A 13,125-nucleotide genomic window follows, 5' to 3' on the forward strand; every position below is an offset into this window, starting at 1 on the left:
CCTCAGGGGTCGCATCATCATCTGCATCTAAGACAGTCTGGTTGGTGTTGAAACACCGTCCCAGAATGTGGGAGTGAGTGATCAACTCAGTGGAACTATACAGTAAAAGTTAACATGTTATCAAATCAATCAAGCAGTAATGATAAGGTAATATAATCAAACACATCCTAATTATTCTTATTAATGCGAGGATGTATGTAGAAAATGATGCATGCTCTCGCCTGCACTCCCTCAGCATCTTCATCTTACGGTATGCATGACAACCTCACGCAGTGCCCATGACGCCAAAGCACATGCAATGCGGTGCATGAACATAATTACCAAGTTGTTATTAGTCTTTTTCATATAGTAAGATTGGGAAGCTAAGGTACCTTCCTCATATAAATTTCTAAACGGTGATCCATTCTAGGGTCGTCAGTCTTAGACAATCTCATACGATCATATGGTTCTAGGTCGCTACAAAGGGCTCGTCATCAATCAATGCATGTCTATCATACCTTAGTTACTATCCCAAGGCTCGTCGCCTCAATGTAGTATCAAGGTATGCTCGAGGTCACTATAAAGGGCTTGTCACCAATCAATGTAGGTCAACAACGCGAATATAGTATCCCATACCACCATAACGGCTCACGAGTCTGGTGTGCTCACTGGTTACTACGGGGAGGCTCGTCACCCCAGCGTAGGTCGACAGCTCGACCACGGTGTCCCATACCACCATGCCCGGCTCTTGAGCCTTAGCGGATCAACGCACTGGTTAACGGGATTGCATTGGTAAGTTTGGTACCCTAGATTCAAATAATACGTCCATACATGGTGCACATCCATCGGGAAAATCGGGTTACTTGACAAACTCAACTAGCACGAGCACACGTTAAGTTGAATGACATAGAGTGCGCAAACACTCCGTATGGCCAAACCTCTGCCGCCAACCCTAATACGACTCGGGTTAGTCAAACACGTCCTACGTGGCGAAAAACAACCTCGGCCACGAACTCAAGGTTTATTACCGATTTCCTGGACTATTTCATAGTCCCAAACACATTCAAGTATAACAGATATTCATCCCAGCAATTCCGATCAGTAATGGATCAACAATTCTAATCATACAGTATGTGAGCATTTGATGAATATCAACTTAACATGGATTTTAGACAACAAAGAATGTAAATTGTAAGTAGGAAATCATACACATCAATAAGATAGTTGAGAATCTCTTCTCAACGCCCATAAATAGGATAATATATTACACACTTGATCATTCAGACATTTCTACAAACACTTAGACTACATATTCCAACATACATGACGTATGTTGGTGATAACACACATTTGGACAATTCCTTTTGCAAGGAGTTGATACACATACAACTAGCACAAATGCACGATAATTAATCATGGCAAACATATGTTCGTATTTCATACGTATACGATACTTTCTATATATACAAGGAGTACATAAATCTCAATATAGCTCATATATATCAGGAACACAATATAAACATAGCATTTGGCATGTGAAATTGCACCCACAACAATAATAAACCATTAACCGACATTGAAAGCCTTGAAAACCATAACCTATACGAATATAGTCCGCACCTTAAACCAGAAAGTGCGCAACAGATCTGATTCAGATGATAAGTCTTCGTCAACAGCGACTAGATAACCTAAGGCATGAATAAAATGAGCTACATCAACACTTAGACTATTCTAAGCTCCAAAACAGGCTAGGGTTTGATTGACTTACCCAAGAATGAACTTAGAATCGTCGGAATAATGATTCAGAAGTGATGGTTTAGGGACATAGAATAACAGAGAAGAATCTCAAGATGATTCACCAACTTCTCTCTCACTCTCTCTCTTTTCCTCTCTCTCTCTTAGCTAGGGTTTAGAAAATTCGTATGAAATTTGAGAGTGAGGGTTTAAGGTCTCTATATAGGCCTAAAATTGATGAAAATAGCTCCAGGGCCAAGGTATACTTAGGTTATAACCAAATCGGGTCTATTTCAGTCCAACGGAACACTTCTGGTGGTCCCTTTTCCACGTGCGGTCGGACTTAAGCTCACTGACCATGGATCTAGGTCAAACTGAGTTTTTGTACCGATCGGATTTACAGATCGCTCATGGCGGACCAATCTCAATTGAACAGTCACCGAAACTCGGTCAGGTCCACCGACACTATGACATACCTGGGCCATCTTCCCTAATCCGAGGGTAAATTTGGGATCATATTTATAAATTTCTCACCTTTCTCACACTCTTCACTCAGACTCAAGCAAATCGACTCCGGACATCATCTGGACTTGATTTTTGAGGTGATTGTCAAGCCCAACAAGAAGATCATAATTGTCTAAGATCATCGCTATCGGACTTTCGACGGGCGGTCCAGGTCTAATATAAAGTTTCCAAGTACTCCCGAGAGCAACTGGATTTAGAGTTGAATCCTAGATTTCAGGGTGACATAGCGCTAACGATTCTACAGGTTTTGAGTCTTGCAGATTAAATTTAAAGTGGTTAGTGCTAATTTCATAAGCAATTGAGTTTAGCGCTAATTTACCCACATATAACTTCTAAAGAATTTGAGGTAGTACTCGGGTCTTTGCACAAAATTTTTCAGGTCATTACATGTTATGTGGCCCATTTAATGTATCTAAGGCCTATGGGTCGAGGCCCAACAAGATGTCCTTAGGGTCCATTACAATGTGTGATTCTCTCATGGTTTGTGTAATGATTTTTATAGCGGGCCATGCCTTGGGAGCAATGTTGGTTTGACGTCTACATTGTAAGGTTAATGTTGGTTAAATGTCCACATTAGAACTCTCCCTAGGGCCCACTGATAGGCCCATACTTGTTACGTGTAGGCCGTCTAGGCCCATCTGCGTTGTTAGGATAGTTCATTACTTTATAACATGCGTAGTATAATTTCATGCCTCATGCCATACACATCATATGTATACCTGATATGAGTAGTGACTGATCATAGCATATGCCATTGGGCAGATTACTTATGGGATTCATTGATAGGACTTACCCACATGAGCGCATGATACGTGCGAGATTGCTGCATGACTGACGGTGTGACTCATGCATTTCGCATTGTGTGTCGTGATCACTGCACGCCCTAGCAATATCAGGGTCGTGGCCTCCACAGGCACATCATGGATGGTTGTATCAAATACCGAAAATATTTGATACAACCACTGTGGGCACTTAGGATGTCCTTGGGTGAAAATCTCAAAACCTTTTTGGTACCAGGAGATGTTTCAACGTCTAGACCGAGTGGATATATGAGCGCCCGAGTGCCAAATACCAGTAGGCCGCGTCTCTCACTGTGTCGTGGTCGGTTGGAAGGGGGTGTGGCTTTATCTGCCCTAGTGAGGGGGCTATAAACTATGCTAAGTTTAACCAGCTCACAAATGAGTCCGCTCTCGATGAGCCGGGTAGGCATTGACAGACTATGGTCAGGTGGATAGTGTGGTCTCTTCCACTTACTTGGCTGTGTAGCTAGGGAGGAGGCAGTCAGTGTGAAGTCTATTAGACCTCGGTGATATCCAAAGAGGAACTATATTGATATATGTACTTGATGAGGACTGGCATGCTTGCTTTGCATCTCACATATGACATTTGGCTACATAGGACTCGCATCGTATGGCCTTGGTATGGCCGATAGCATTCATGTCTTGCATCACATAACTTTGGTATAGCTGATAGCATTCATGGACTTAACGCATATTTCCGCATTACTCAGATATTGTTCACTTGGCGCTTGCCTTGCGCACACACTTACACCATCCTCTAAGCTTTTGTAAGCTTATGTACGATAGATGCGTGCAGGTGACGATAGGACGTAGTCGAGCTGGGGCAAGAGCGTGCGACAGAGCTTCTGGAGATTTTATTATATGCATGTATTTCATTTTCAGTATTGTACTCAAATAATTATATTAGTGGATATGTGGTGATGATGTTGTTCTTGTGACTTGGTTATGCTTGTGGTTATACTCTATTACAAAAAAAAATTCATATTGAAAATCCTCCTTGTAGGATCCCAGGATCGAAATCTGGCATGTGAGTGCCAGGATCCAAGAATGGGGCACTATGGAGGCTATCGGTGCCAGATTCAGCAATCGGGAAATTTGCGAGCCCGTTTTCTGAGTTTGGGGCATGACAGAACTTGGTATTAGAGCATAACTTGGGAATACCTAAGGATAACATCACATATCTGCTGATAACTACCTTATACTGTATGATTGTTGCGAACTTAGAATGATTAGATCCCCGAGTTCAAATAATTTAGAGATTTTCTGATATAGCTCCCTACCATTGAGATTGTGAGGCTGCATAGTATCCCTATTTCGACATTTCTGGTCCAAGATCCAATGTTCAGTGAGGTCATCGTAGTGTTGATGAGGTGTCTTGGGAGCAAGAGGCTGAGATTCGTGGGCGTTGTCCCCATCTCTTAGGTGTTTGATTATGTTAGGATGTTGTGTTCTGATAGGATTTTCCTCCCTTGGTGAGCTCTGTATTGGTTGTGTCCTGGTTTAAATTTCAAGGATGAAATTTTTATTAGGTGGGGAGAGCTGTAAGACCCGTATCCTAGTCCGTACTGTTCCGTCGACTCCCGCAATCCTTCCCATCGAATTCCAGCAACATGCGACCTATAATCGAAGTTTGCACATGACCCTAAGCCATATCCTGTAGATTTGAGTTGGCTTAATCTGAGACTTGTGCCATTGTGACCGCACTGTCGCCGCGATTCCAACGCCGCGTCTTACATACCAATCCAATACCCTGGCAGGGAGATGTGAGCTCGCGTTCAGTTCGAGGAAAAACACCACGTGTTTGCAATTCTAAGAGAATCTCTATAAAATGTTCCATCAATCAATCACTCAAATCAATCAATCAATCAATGCTTTCTTTCTCCTCAAGTCAAGTAAACCCAAGTCAACTCTCTCTCACTCTTTCTCTTACACACCCATTCATGTCAAGTACACCATCACCTCACCCATCACTCACTTCCATCACCCATCTCTCACTCCCTCTCCTTACCACCCTCTCTGCCTCTCTCATTTCTCAACACATTCTAAGAGCAAAAAAAAAAGTGGACATCCTAGCCTTCCCATGGAGAGAAAAGTGCATGTGTGTAGCCCACTTCACACCCCAAAACCATCATCCTAGCCATTCAAACCTTATCACCCTTCACCAAAGTGACACATAAGGAGATTGGCTTTCCAATGGACCAAGAAGATCGAATGGTGGATGCTTATTAGGCTAGATTTTTCATGTTTTGATGATGGGCCAAGTGAGGCCTACCGATGGCTGATGGCCCACCTTGATCCTCATGATCATTCCATGATGGGGCCATTCTCCATGGACCCCATCATGATGTTTATTTTCCTTGCATAAAAAGAGGTCATCTAAACCGTCCATTTTAGGTGGAGATGGAACCTCCACCATTGATCATTGATTTGGTGGGCCCACATATATTGGGACCCACTTGATGTATGATTGAATGCAAGGGAGGGTTCATAGTGGCGGAGCCCTCCATCACACGTGTCCTGTCTCTCTCTCTCCCTCTCTCTCTCTCTCTTTCCCTTTTTTTGTGATGATGTGTTGTGTGGCCCACTTGGATGGACCCCACTTTGATGTATGTATTACCCATGCCATCCAACCCTTTCTTTTGGTGGCCCACGTCCATAAGTGGGGCCCACCTCAAATGTATGTATCATGCCCAAACCGTCCGGCGTCCAAGGACGCTAGACATGAACTGGGAAAACATAAATATTAGCTTGATTCATAAGCTTTTGGATGGGCCACTTGTGTAGGCCGCACATTGATGTATGGATACAATCCAAGCCGTCCATCCTTTTCCCCAAATCATTTTAGGCGTTGAGCTGAAAAATGAAGCTGATCCGACATTCTGGCGGGCCACAGCACCGGAAAATGGGATTTTTTACCTTTGAAAAACCACCTGATGTTTCTATGCTCTAAAACACCTCGAATATTGGGCTTGTTTGGCTTGTCTTGAGCTACGGGAAGTAATGGACTGGGTGGATGCTTCCAATGTGGGCCCCACATACAAAAAACTGAGGAAAATCGTGTTTTCAATATATATATATATATATATATATATATATATATATATATATATATATATAGATAAGCAGGCAGCGCCAACTACTGCTGACGTAGTAGTAGAACGCTGCTGCATTTTGGCGGACGGACAATAGGGACAACGGTCCCAGCCATGGGCCCCACCATGATGGGTGTAGAACATCTACACCGTGCATTTTGTAGGCCCCTTCCTGAAGGGGCCCCCCTTTAAAAATCAGCCACATACGGGACTCAGGTGGCCCACATCATAGGAAACAGTGGGATTGAACGTCTGCCATTGTAACCCTTTGTGTGTCCTAGAAGTTTTGGATCCTCATGAAATTTGTTTTCCCTCTTCATCAGGTTCTATGTAACCTTATCAACGGTTTGGATGAAGAATAAACCGTTATGATGGGCCCCACGTGGGACCCAAGGATGTATGTGTTATATACCACACCGTTCACGGACAGTGGAACCCACCACGGTGTATGTGTTGTATACATCTCGTCCACCCATTCTCTGTAGGGACAGTGGGTCCCACTGCTGTTGACTTCAGTAAGGTCTTTGGGACCCACGTATCATGTATGTATCCCACACCGTCCATATCACTGGATGGTGGGACCCACCATGATGCATGTGCTGCATTCAAACCGTCCAACCATTTTGCCAAATAAATTTAAAGCTTGAGTTTAAAAAAATGAGACAGATCCTGTCCAATACTCACTTTGAAATGGTTCTAGGTTCTAATTGATTTTAAATTAAATCAAGTTGGGCTAGCTTTATTTAATTTTGATTCCAAGAAGTGGAATATCCCAATTCATCTTTCAAATTAGATTTGAATGCAGAAACAAAATCAAATAAGAAAAGCTAATAAAAGAGAATATTAAATATGCACAATGTAGCTTAAAAAGAACACAAACTTATCTCTTAGAGTGATGCTTTGATTTTACTTGAATTGGATATCAAACTCTGAAATTCGTGCTCTATTTATAGTTGTAGAAATCACATCTACGACTGGTCCTATGGACACTACGACTGGTCGTAGGACGAACTGCATTTTGAAATTTTGAGCGCGATCAGATAAAACCGTTCCACGATTGGTCGTGACCATCCTACGACTGGTCGTGAGGCACCAGGTTTGTTCGCTGTAGTTTGAGTCGTAGATCCTGGACTGGTCATAGGACAAGTCGTGCACTGTTCACACGACTGGTCAAATAGAGTCCAAGACTGGTCGTAGCTCAACCAAAAAATTTTGAAAATTTGTAACAAACTAAGGACTGGTCTTGAAATTTCTTGGACTGGTCGAGGCAGTTATAGGACTAGTCTTAGAATAGACCAAACACTTATAAAATGATTCAATTGACTTATGTATACAAAATGACCTACCCTGAGGTCAATCTAAGGTCACTCATACCTTAAATGTGAAGTATGGACATTGAATCTTCATTTCTTCAAATGATGGTTGACCTTTGAAGATTATGAAGCTTTGAGATCTCTACATGATGTAGCTTGAACTTGAGATCTTCTAAAGCTTGGATTTGTCGTTTTTGAGTTGTACTTGATCTTGAGTTGAACATTATCTTGAGTCTTGAACAAGCACTCGTCTTTTCGATATAGCTTTAAAAACTCTGAACATTGAAGCATACAGAAGTGGACAAAGTACTTGACCTTACATTTCTTGAAGTATATCACCGTTCTTAACTTGAAGCATTATGATGCAGTGTCTTGAACATATAAATCAACATGCTACACAAGACACGGATTGTATTTTTGTCACTACAAAATTTGACAACTAGAGTAGGAAACCATAGCACTTACAGAAGACACACGAGATTAGTCCCTGTGGATTCGACCTCGGTCTCACCAAGATTATTACTACATCGCGACCCTACACTTGGGGTTGTGAACAAGTTTTTAGCACCGTTCTCGGGGATTAACGATTGTGTTTTTCTGAGATTAGCTAGTTCTGAAATTAGGTTAAGATTAGAATTTTTTTATTTTCTATTTTTAGGATTAGGGTTTTTCTAAATTATTTTAGAAACTAACTTACTTTCTAATTCTAGGTTTAGAACTTTCCTAATCAGTTTTTAGAAACTTTTTATTTTCTATTTTTAAATACTTTCCTTTTTAGAAACTAGTTTACTTTCCTAATTTATTTTTAGAACTTTCTAATTTTAGAATTTTATTTTTAGGATTTTTTCTTTATTTTTTATAGACACTAACATTATTTTTCTATTTTGTAAGATCCTAACATAGAACTCTCCAATCCGGTAACTTCTTTCTAACTTATTCCCTCTGCTTACTTTCCATATTGTTTTAGGATTTCTTTCTCTTTTAGGATTAGATTCAGAGTTAGGGCTTCACCATGTAAGAGTGGGAACGTCAGTATGCTGAGATAGCTAAGAGATCTTGGGAAGGGATGTATGATGATTATGATAGGAAACAACCTATGTCTAAAAAAAAATTTGAAACCATCATCGAGAACCGACTGGAATATAATGCTTCATTGGTTAAAAAGTCTTTACGCGATCATGTGGGACAACAATTACACCCACGGATTAAGAGAACAGTACATGAGTGTTGGGGGTTATCATAACTATGGGAGTGAGAATTATTATCACCCATCAGATAAGAAGAAAACAATGCGTGATTATATTATGGGTGATAATATGTATTAACAACCATCAAATTCTCCTACTTATGATCTGTATGACTATGATCGATGGAAACATCAAAATTGGAAAGATGAACCAACACCTTGTTATAATGATTATTCTCTTGGATCTCTTACCTTTGAGATCCAACCAAAAACGATCCAAGAGAATTCACATCAGAGTTACATAGACTATCTTGCAGAAATTAGAAAAACATTAAAAGCACTTGATTTATGCATTGATAAAATAGTGGAGGCTAGTTCACCCCAACCTCAACCCTATTTCGAACAAGAAACAAATGCATTCAATTTGGGAAATTATCTTATCTAAACATAACAGAGAGAGAGAGTATGAAAGACAATCATCATATTTTATTAGTACCGAGTTCATTTGCATCTTCAAACATCCCTTGATTATAAGATAAATCATTTTCAATGTACAAATTGACAAAGTTTAAATATTCGAGTCAGAATATCAAATTTGGCAGCATTTCGTCTCTTTATTTGATCATCTCTTTAAGAGGAATATGACTCGAATATCTCTTCTACTAGTTTCTTGCTCTTGAAGCTTTTAGACAGAGGAAATCTTGAGATTTAGCCATTCCAGCAACATGTTGGCCCCTTAACTTCATAGACTGCAGGGCAGTCTGGTTGCGCGGACCTGCGCAACGGATATCGGTTGTGCAGACCCGCGCAAACCACTGAAACTTCTTCTCCTACCTTCTGTCTTCCTCCTCGCTCTGCTTACTCTCCAAAATCTTCAATTAAATCCAAATGAAGGATGAGAGGGGGTATTTATAGGCCCTCGCATGTGTGGAACCTCGATTTTGGCTCCATAGGACCCACCTTTCAATACTTTAGATCTTTTTACAAAAAAACCACTTCTATACTTCGTTGTGCAAACCTATGCAACTATTATTTTGGTTGCGCAATCCTGCTCAACGGACATTGGTTGCGCAGACCCGCGCAAACCCCCCTTAAGTTACTTCACTCTTCTTCTTTTTTCAAATTTTTTCTATCTCTCAATCTTCTTTTACTTCAATCCTTTCTTCATAATCATTTTTTTATGCCTCAATAGATGCCCCCTTGCTCCTTTCTTTGTTTCCCTAAAATCAAAGAAAAAGGATCAAAACAATCACCCTGAAAGGGTTTGTGCGGGTCCACGCAACGGAAACCCACATACCGCACTCGACCGTAAGTCCTATAAATACTCCAGCCTTCCCTTACTCTGTACTTCTTTTCAGCCTGTAGCAAACCCTTTGCTCTCCTATGATTTTTCTCCATACAACCAATATCGATTACGTGGTCCCACACAACAACTTTGTTGTTCGCGCAAAGTTTCTAGGAGTTGCATTGTTCCATGCAACTTCCGTTGCGCAGTCCCGCGCAACCAGTACTTAGACGATTTCTCTTGCACCTGGTCTTTTTTTTCCAACACTTAGCCAATTTCTCAACTTCCTTTGAACCTTTTCTTCAATTTCCTTCAAGCCCTTAACTCCCTGTCCATCCTGGCTCGTATTAAGCGAACCTATCGTCTTATAGATCCTCCTACTGACCAACCTTCTCACCCTAATTTGCCTGATCAATCTTCTTACCACCCTTCCCCTTCTTCCGATCAACCGCCAACCAAATGAACCAAAACCACTGCCAGCAACCCTGTATATTTCAAAGAACCCGTACTTCCAACTTTTAACTTCATCGATCGCATTGAATCACTGCCATCTCCCATTCATCAAGCAATTGCACTGGGGGACCTAAAATGTCCTCCAAAGCATGGTAGAGAGTATGACTAGGATGAATGGTTGAAAACAACCACTCATATCCTCACAGATAGTCAAAGACCCCCTCTACGAGAAGACACTCCTCTCGCTTCTCGCTCAAAGAAGACTCGTCTAAACAAGGTGAAGGAGTTTGAGGAGAAGATTAAGGAGCACAATAAGAAGAGGATCCAGAATTCATGGGAATTAGTCCAGGTCATTGAGGGTATCATGAAGTTTGACAACCCTCATTCAGAAGGTATGACGATGATTCCCATCAATGTTCATCACCACTAATCCATGCTCGACTGTGAGCCAAAGGATTACATAGATGGGGAAAAGCTGATATATACTGCTTCATGGGCAACAAGAGAACTTCGCATCTTTGAGGGGATATTACAAGAGCACAAGTTGTGGTAAAGCATTGGGGAAGTCTACCCCATGATCTTTTTGACGCCTTTTCACAGCCTGCACAACCTTTTCCCTATATATTTCCATGAAACTATCAGGTAGCGCTTCAAAGATCGCGAGCAACTTTGGGGACCGGAAGATTTTCGAACAAGGGGTCTGTTAACTTCCCGACACTATTATTCAGATTGGACAGAAGCCATCTTGCTAAAGCACGCAAGTACACTTGCCAAGATCGGCCTGTACGATGCTATAGAAGTTACATCTAAGTACTTCCATAAGGAGCCACCATGCTAAAAGGTTTCATTGAGTATTGGTCGCCCACTACCAACTCTTTCCACCTACCTTTTGGTGAGATGAGTATCACACTTTGGGATCTTCATCGAATAGCGGGTCTTTCATTAATAGGCAAGTTCTATGATGAATTCGTTCCATCCAACAGAGAGCTGGCTTTCATCTCGTCTCTTAATCATAAGCCTTCCATTTCTGAGACCACTATTGAGCTCTTTAGGGAGATGGGAAAATTTCCAAACATCCACAAGCTTTCCCCTCTGCAATGGTTGGCAAATTTCTCTAGAACTCTAAGGTATTTCCAAGTCTAGGAATCAACTTACCCCCCGCCCCCCTTTTTCTTTCTTTCCTTTTATTATAGGTTTCTTCATACCAATCTTTTACCTTTTCCTTACAAATCTGTGATTGTCGTTCTAAGGAACTAATAAAGCTTCGTGATGAGATGAGGGAGAGAGCAGATTATAGTTCATTCAGGGAACTTACAGCCTTTCTAGCTTATTGGCTGAGTCTCGTGGTACTTCCCAACTCCAAGTGGGCAGATGCTATTCGCCCTACGGTCTTTGTCATTGTCGGCGCTTTAGCAGAAGGACACAAGTATTCTCTCGTGCCCCTAGTGCTGTGTTCCATTTATAGAGCCCTTGGAGAAATAGCCACCTATGTTAAGAACCCTACCATTGGATCTTCATCAGCGTATACTTCATGACACTATATCACAGGCTGGCTGGGAGTTTACTTTCCCTGGACTTTCGAAGCACTAGAAAAGGTGTATGTTCATACTGCGCATCTCCCACTTTGGTTCTTCCAATAAAGGACCATGGCCAAAAGGGCATACGACTGGGTGGCCAACAAAATCTGGGATACTGACCAAGTGGACTTCTTCCAATTTCATCTCCATTGTTATATCAAAGATACCGACATGGTGGACCAGGGAACACTTACTGTAGTAGAAAGAGCTTTCTTTCTCTCTATTCACTCCTGTAATTTACCTCTTCAAGAAGGAACAGAGTTCTGGCGAGAGCCCTATTATCCCAGCTGCTTTGCTCGTCAATTTGGCTACGACCAAGCCGTGCCGGAAGACTGTGGATTGGTCACCAAGAGAATGCATTGCTATGGAACTAGCCCTATTAACTGGGCCATGATATGGAAGTAATTGCTAGGCGTCGTGTCAATTCTTTCTTCATAATCCCTAGTTGTGACCACATAGTTCGTACTTCCTATAGCTGGATGCGGTGGTGGGATCACCAGTCATTCTTGATTAATAAGTGTTTACCCGTGGATTCTCCCATCTTTCTTTATCCGCCTAGGCTGAGGGGCAGAAAACTTGAAAGCGAAATTGGTTATATCCCAGAGAAGAGCCACGCATCCCATCACGGTGAAATTTGTAGAAAAATATCACTAGAAGACCCAATTCGTGAAACGAAGCCCATTAATACTTTGGATGGCTGGTTTGCTCATGGGGTCTTGATGGAATTTGAACAAATCCCTGTTACTTTGGTGGTCGAGTCACAAATGATGTTGAAGGCACATCTTCTCTTATCCCCACAGAGACTATGGTAGCTCAAGATGAACCATCTCCTCCTTCACAACCTACTCTTCCTAATTCATCATCTCCTATGACCAGATATAGATCGCGCTTACAAGCGTCACCGCCTGTTCCTTAGGAAGGAGATAGACAAACATCTACATCCCCTTCAATCCCGGCTTGTCATGCTCCAAACTCGGAAATCGGATTCACAGGAATCACAATTGCCGAATCCGGTGCCGACAGCCTCCATAGTACCCCATTCTCGGCTCCTAGCGTCCATACGCCAGATTCCGATCCTGGGATCCTACAAGGAGGATTTTTTTTAACTCGTAATAAGCATAACCACAAGTATACCCAAATCACAAAGGCAACATCATCATCACATATCCATTAATGTAATC

Source organism: Magnolia sinica, chromosome 10, assembly GCF_029962835.1.
Source record: "Magnolia sinica isolate HGM2019 chromosome 10, MsV1, whole genome shotgun sequence".
NCBI lineage: Eukaryota > Viridiplantae > Streptophyta > Magnoliopsida > Magnoliales > Magnoliaceae > Magnolia > Magnolia sinica.